Genomic DNA, 6,967 nt, shown 5'->3' with positions numbered 1-6,967 from the left:
TTATTTTGAGAACAATTCCTTATTTTATTTATTTTTATTCATTTTATTTTTGTATTCATTGTCAAATCTGCATTTTGTTGATGCCTTGCCTGTTTTTCTTATGCTGTTGTCTCCACAAGAGTTTGTAATAAACATTATTAAAAAAAAACAATTATAATATATATATATATATATATATATATATATATATATATATATATATATATATATATATATATATATATATAACAAAAATAGACACAAGTAAGAATAACAGTACACCCTCTTTAAACTGCTTTAAAACACTTATCCAAAGATAATCAATCCCATGCAGAATCTCTTTCCTTTAAGACGTATTTTTCCTTGCAACCCCCTGAAATGTTTGAAGAATGTTTGTTTTGTATGTTTCTATTGTTTATATATATATATATATATATATATATATATATATATATATATATATATATATATATATATATATATATATATATATATATATATATGTATATTGTGGCGGGGTGAAGTAGGACACGACACAAGAGGGAGGGTTCCCCAAAAGTTCCCCAAAGGGTGGATTTATTAAATGTATCCGTGAGAGAACTGGTGGTGCTGTGAGGTGGTTTGGGTGTTGGGTGCTCGGCGTCCTGTCTTGAAAGTGCTCTAGTGCAGTGTGGGTCCATGCTCTCCTGTGGTGTTGGGGCTGGCGGTCACACGCTTCTGTCTAGGAAACAACAATGTTAGCCGATTCTCGTGGAGACATCTCTCACCTCTGTGCCCGCTTGCGGGGTTTATATGTGCAGCGGCTGATGACACGCAGGTGTGGCCGCTCAGCCCGTGATGAGTAGGTGCAGGTGTGTCTGCGCCGTTGCCAGGGCGACGCTGATGAGCGCTCGGGACACGTGTCACACTCCCCTCCCCCCAAGTGTTGTCCTATACCTCTGGAACAGTGGGGAGGTCAGGGGAGGGTGTGGAGTGGAGCCTGACAGACCTGCGAAAGCTGACTACAGGCAGGAGAGTCTGTCGGCGTTGGCGTTGGCCGTCCCCGCCCGATGTTGTAGGGTGAAGTTAAAGTCCTGGAGCACCTGGTCCGTGAGGAGGGTGAAGTGGCGGCCGAGGAGGTAATAACTGAGCTCCAGGACTGCCCACTTGATGGCCAATGCTTCCCTCCCTACGGTGGCGTACCGCTGTTCTGCTGGGTTCAGCTTTCGGTGATGAACATCACCGGGTGTTCCCCACCGTCTTGGCAGCAAGAAGGGGCGTTTAAAGTCGGGGGTACGGAGGACCGGTTCCGTCGTCAGGGCAGCCTTGATCTTGAGAAATGTGGCTTCTGTTCCGGGGTTCCACTCAACTTTCTCCGACTGCCCCTTCCCGGTCAGGCCAAAAAGGCCCGTACCTGTTTTTTGGAGGTGGGCCGCGGCGCAGAGAGGATAGCTGCCACCTTCTTCTCCTGAGGTCGGATCAGGCCCACCTGACATCCCAAATACTTGGTTTCGGCTAGGGCCAGATGACACTTCCAGGGGTTGGCGGTCAAGCCGGCCCTGCGCAGCTCCGTGAGCACCCTCCGCAGCCGCTACAGATGGTCCTCCCAGGTCTCTATATGGATCACGATGTCATCAAGGTAAGCCGCCGCATAGACCTGGTGCGGCAGAAGGAGGACATCCATGACCCGTTGGAAGGTGGCTGGGGCCCCATGGAGGCGGAAGGGAAGGACCCGGTACTGCCAGTGGCCGCTTGGGGTGGAGAAGGCTGTCTTAGGTTTCACCTGTTTCGTCAGTGGGACTTGCCAGTAGCCCTTAGTGAGGTCGAGAGTGGATATGAACCGTGCCCTTCTCAACAGGTCCAGCAGCTCATTGACAGAGGGCATGGGATCAATCAAACTCGGAGACCTCATTCAGGCGGCGGAAGTCGTTACAGAAGCAGAGGGAGCCATTGGGCTTCGGGACCATGATGATGGGGCTGGACCATGGGCTGTGAGATGGTTCGATCACCCCTAACCTCAGCATCTCCTGTACCTCCTCCTTGATTGCATGTCGCTGAGCCTCTGGGACACAAGAGGGCCGCTGCCAGACGATGGTTCCCTGTGGTGTGCGGACATCGTGCTCCAGTACGTGGGTCCACCCAGTCTGGGGGGAGAACACATCCAGAAACTGACAGACCAGGTGCTGCAGCTCCAACTTCTGGGCGGTGGAAAGTTGGGGATCCATATCGACAACTATGGGAGTGGAGCTGGCATAGGTAGAGAGCTGGGACACGGTCCCCACCCAACGCTTCAACAGATTAATGTGATATAGCTGGTCCTCTCTTTTTCTACCGGGCTGCCGCACATGGTACGTAACGGGGCCGACTTTTTCCGTGACTGTATAAGGGCCTTGCCAGGCAGCCAGGAACTTGCAGGCAGCTGTGGGCACAAGGACCAGGACGTGGTCTCCCCGCTGGAACTCCCGTGGTTGGGCCGCCCGGTTTTAATGCCGTTGCTGCGCTGGTTGTGCTCTCACCATATGTTCCCGGACAATGGGCATCACTCTATCAATCCATTCCCTCATCTCACGCACATGCTCAATGTACCGCCGGTTGTTGTTCCCAGGCCTCTCGGGCCACATCGAGCAGTCCGCGGGGCTGTTGGCCGAAGAGCAGTTTGAAGGGAGTGAAGCCAGTGGAGGCCTGAGGGATTTCCCGAATGCCGAAGAGCACGTAGGCGAGCATCTGGTCCCAGTCCCTTTTGTCTTCGGCTGCCACTCGGCGCAGCATCTGCTTCAAGGTTTGATTAAAACGCTCGACGAGCCCGTCGGTCTGGGGGTGGTACACCGTGGTGTTGTACCTTCAATAAGTTGCAAACATCCGCCATCATCCGGGCATCATCTGGTCAGTCAGGATCTGTGACGGGATGCCAACCTGGCTAAAGAGGAGGAAGAGCTCCTGAGCTATGGCCTTGGTTGTTGCCTTCCGGAGGGGGATAGCCTCAGGGTACCGGGTGGCATAGTCCACGATGACCAGGATGTGTTCGTGCTCCCGGGCGGACTTCGGCAGCGGCCCGAACAAATCCATCCCAATCCACTCAAAGGGCACCTCCATGATGGGTAGCGGTATTATCGGGCTGGGGAGAGGGGTTCGAGGCGACGTCCGCTGGCACGTTGGACAGGCCTGGCAGAATTGACGGACCTCAGCCTTGAGGCCTGGCCGGTGGAAACGGTCACGAAGGCGCTGTATGGTATTTTGGGCTCCGAGGAGGCCTCTCCTGTAAGCAGGGATGCAATGATGTGGGCTGAATTTTCTTTGGGCCACGCCTCCCTCGTATCAACGGTCTCAAACATCTGAAGGTACATCGTCACGTCATCATGGGTGGTCATCCTGGGCAGCAGCTGGGTTGCTTGGGAGTTCGGTGCTCGATGTCCTGTCTTGAAAGTGCTCTAGTGCAGTGTGGGTCTGTGCTCTCCTGTGGCATTGGGAGGAAACAAGATGCATTAAGAGCTGGGGGGTGAAAACTTTTGGAATTTGAAGATCAAGGTATGTTGTACTCAATTTTTGTACCGGGAAACATACAAGTATCTTCTGTTGCTTACGAAGGGCAGAACTAAATGGAAAAAAAATATATTTCAACAAAATAAGACAAATTTGACCATCTTCATCATGTTTAAAAGTTTTCAGCGTTCATGTAAACACTACGTTCGGATTCGTCAATCAGTATGAATTCAATCCGATGGAAGCAAAAAGTGTCCATGTAAATGCACCTAATGTTAGGTAGGTTATTCCAGAGTTTAGGCGGCAAATAGGAAAAGGATCGGCCACCCGCAGTTGATTTTGATATTGTAGGTATTATCAATATTGAGGTTTGAGAATGCAGCAGACGTGGAGGATTATAATGTAACAGGAGCTCATTCAAATACTGAGGTGCTAAACCATTCAGGGCGTTAGTTGATTTTGATATTGTAGGTATTATCAATATTGAGTTTTGAGAATGCAGCAGACGTGGAGGATTATAATGTAACAGGAGCTCATTCAAATACTGAGGTGCTAAAACGTTCAGGGCGTTATAAGTAATAAGCAGTATTTTAAAATCTATACGATGTTTAATAGGGAGCCAGTGCAGTGTTGACAGGACCAGGCTAATATGGTCATACTTCCTGGTTCTAGTAAGAACTCTTGCTGCTGCATTTTGGACTAGCTGTAGTTTATTTACTAAGCACAGAGAACAACCACCCAAAAAAGCATTACAATAATCTAACCTTGAGGTCATAAATGCATGGATTACAATTTCTGCAACTGACATTGACAGCATAGGCCATAATTTAGATATATTTTTGAGATGGAAAACTGCAGTTTTACAAATGCTAGAAACGGGGCTTTCTAAGGAAAGATTGCGATTAAATAGCACACCTAGGTTCCTAACTGATGACGAAGAATTGACAGAGCAACCATCAATTCTTAGACAGTGTTCTAGGTTATTATAAGCAGAATTTTTAGGTCCTAAAATTAACATATCTGTTTTTTCAGAATTTAGCAGTAAGAAATTACTCGTCATCCAGTTTTTTATATCGACTATGCATTCCATTAGTTTTTTTTTTTTAATTGGTGTGATTCACCAGGCCATGAAGAAATATAGAGCTGAGTATCATCAGCATAACAGTGAAAGCTAACACCATGTTTCCTGATGATATCTCCCAAGGGTAACATATAGAGCGTGAAGAGTAGCGGCCCTAGTACTGAGCCTTGAGGTACTCCATACTGCACTTGTGAACGATATGATACCTCTCCATTCACTTTGATTTTCCCCCCTGTCTAGTCGGTCTGGTGTTCCTGTTTTTTGTGCTCTTTTTGTCTGCCTGGCACTTCTAGGACTCCGGGGATTTTTTCTGGGTTGTCTCTCTCTCTTGCTGAAGCCTGTATCAACTAAGCAGCCGACTCGACTCACCTCTGTCTCGGCATTGACCCTGTGTTTTCCACGACAGGCTCGTCACCTTTCCTCGCCGCTGTCTGGCTGATGCAGTGAAGCTTCCCCGCTGTTCTTCCTGACAGAGTGCTGGCGGTTTTGTTATCCGCCTGATTAGTCCTCAGAGTTAAAAATAGTTTTATTCTGTCATCCGCAGTTGGATCCTGGTCTTGTTTTTCAAAGTATTTAATAATCTCAAAGACAGTTGGGGCAAATTCTTTAATCTGGGTTGAATGTTTGGTAATACTCTCTATGAAGCCTATATTTATAATACATTATAAGGATATTCCTAAGCAATTATAATGAATGCGCAATGCATTATAATAATAATAATAATAATCATATTAATAATCACAACAATATTTTGTATCATCAAATTAATATTCATAAGAATTTTTTTATGTATTATAATATTTATTTATTTGTGGTTATAGCTTTTAAGAGTATGATGATTTAAAAAACACAATGCAATTGCTGCATCCACTTAAGTAACAATGGATTAGATTTCTCATAGTTAGCCTATAATGTATTATAAGTCACATATCTTGCCACGTCTAAAAGGCAAAGGTGGAGGTGTTGCTTCAATTTATAACAGCGTTTTCAGGATTTCTCAGAGGGCAGGCTTCAAGTATAACTCGTTTGAAGTAATGGTGCTACATATAACATTATCCAGAGAAACAAATGTTAATGATAAATCCCCTGTTTTGTTTGTACTGGCTACTGTATACAGGCCACCAGGCCACCATACAGACTTTATTAAAGAGTTTGGTGATTTTACATCCGAGTTAGTTCTGGCTGCAGATAAAGTTTTAATAGTTGGTGATTTTAATATCCATGTCGATAATGAAAAAGATGCATTGGGATCAGCATTTATAGACATTCTGAACTCTATTGGTGTTAGACAACATGTTGCAGGACCTACTCATTGTCGAAATCATACTCTAGATTTAATACTGTCACATGGAATTGATGTTGATAGTATTGAAATTATTCAGCCAAGTGATGATATCTCAGATCATTATTTAGTTCTGTGCAAACTTCGTATAGCCAAAATTGTAAATTCTACTTCTTGTTACAAGTATCGAAGAACCATCACTTCTACCACAAAAGACTGCTTTTTAAGTAATCTTCCTGATGTATCCAAATTCCTTAGCATATCCAAAATCTCAGAACAACTTGATGATGTAACAGAAACTATGGACTCTCTCTTTTCTAGCACTTTAAATACAGTTGCTCCTTTACGCTTAAGGAAGGTTAAGGAAAACAGTTTGACACCATGGTAAAATGAGCATACTTGCACCCTAAAGAGAGCAGCCCGAAAAATGGAGTGCAGCTGGAGGAAAACAAAACTAGAGGTATTTCGTATTGCTTGGCGGGAAAGTAACATATCCTACATAAAAGCATTAAAAACTGCTAGAAATGATTACTTGTCTTCTCTTTTAGAAGAAAACAAACATAACCCCAGGTATTTATTCAATACAGTGGCTAAATTAACGAAAAATAAAGCCTCAACAAGTGTTGACATTTCCCAAAACCACAGCAGTAATGACTTTATGAACTACTTTACTTCTAAAATCGATACTATTAGAGATAACATTTCGTCCATTCAGCCGTCAGCTACAGTATCACTCATTCTCTACTATAGGAGAGGAAGAATTGTATAAACTTGTTAAATCATCTAAACCAACAACATGTATGTTAGACCCTATACCATCTAAGCTCCTAAAAGAGGTGCTTCCAGAAGTCATAGATCCTCTTTTGACTATTATTAATTCCTCATTGTCATTAGGATATGTCACCAAAACTTTAAAACTGGCTGTTATTAAGCCTCTCATAAAAAAAATACAACTTGACCCCAAAGAACTAGTTAATTATAGGACAATCTTGAATCTCCATTTTCTGTCCAAGATACTAGAAAAGGTGGTATCCTCACAATTATATTCCTTCTTAGAGAAAAATGGTATATGTGAGGATTTCCAGTCAGGATTTAGACCGTATCATAGTACTGAGACTGCTCTCCTTAGAGTTACAAATGATCTGCTCTTATCATCTGATCGTGGG

Source organism: Carassius gibelio, chromosome A2 (genome assembly GCF_023724105.1).
Source record: "Carassius gibelio isolate Cgi1373 ecotype wild population from Czech Republic chromosome A2, carGib1.2-hapl.c, whole genome shotgun sequence".
Lineage (NCBI taxonomy): Eukaryota > Metazoa > Chordata > Actinopteri > Cypriniformes > Cyprinidae > Carassius > Carassius gibelio.
This window is presented reverse-complemented; position numbering follows the sequence as displayed.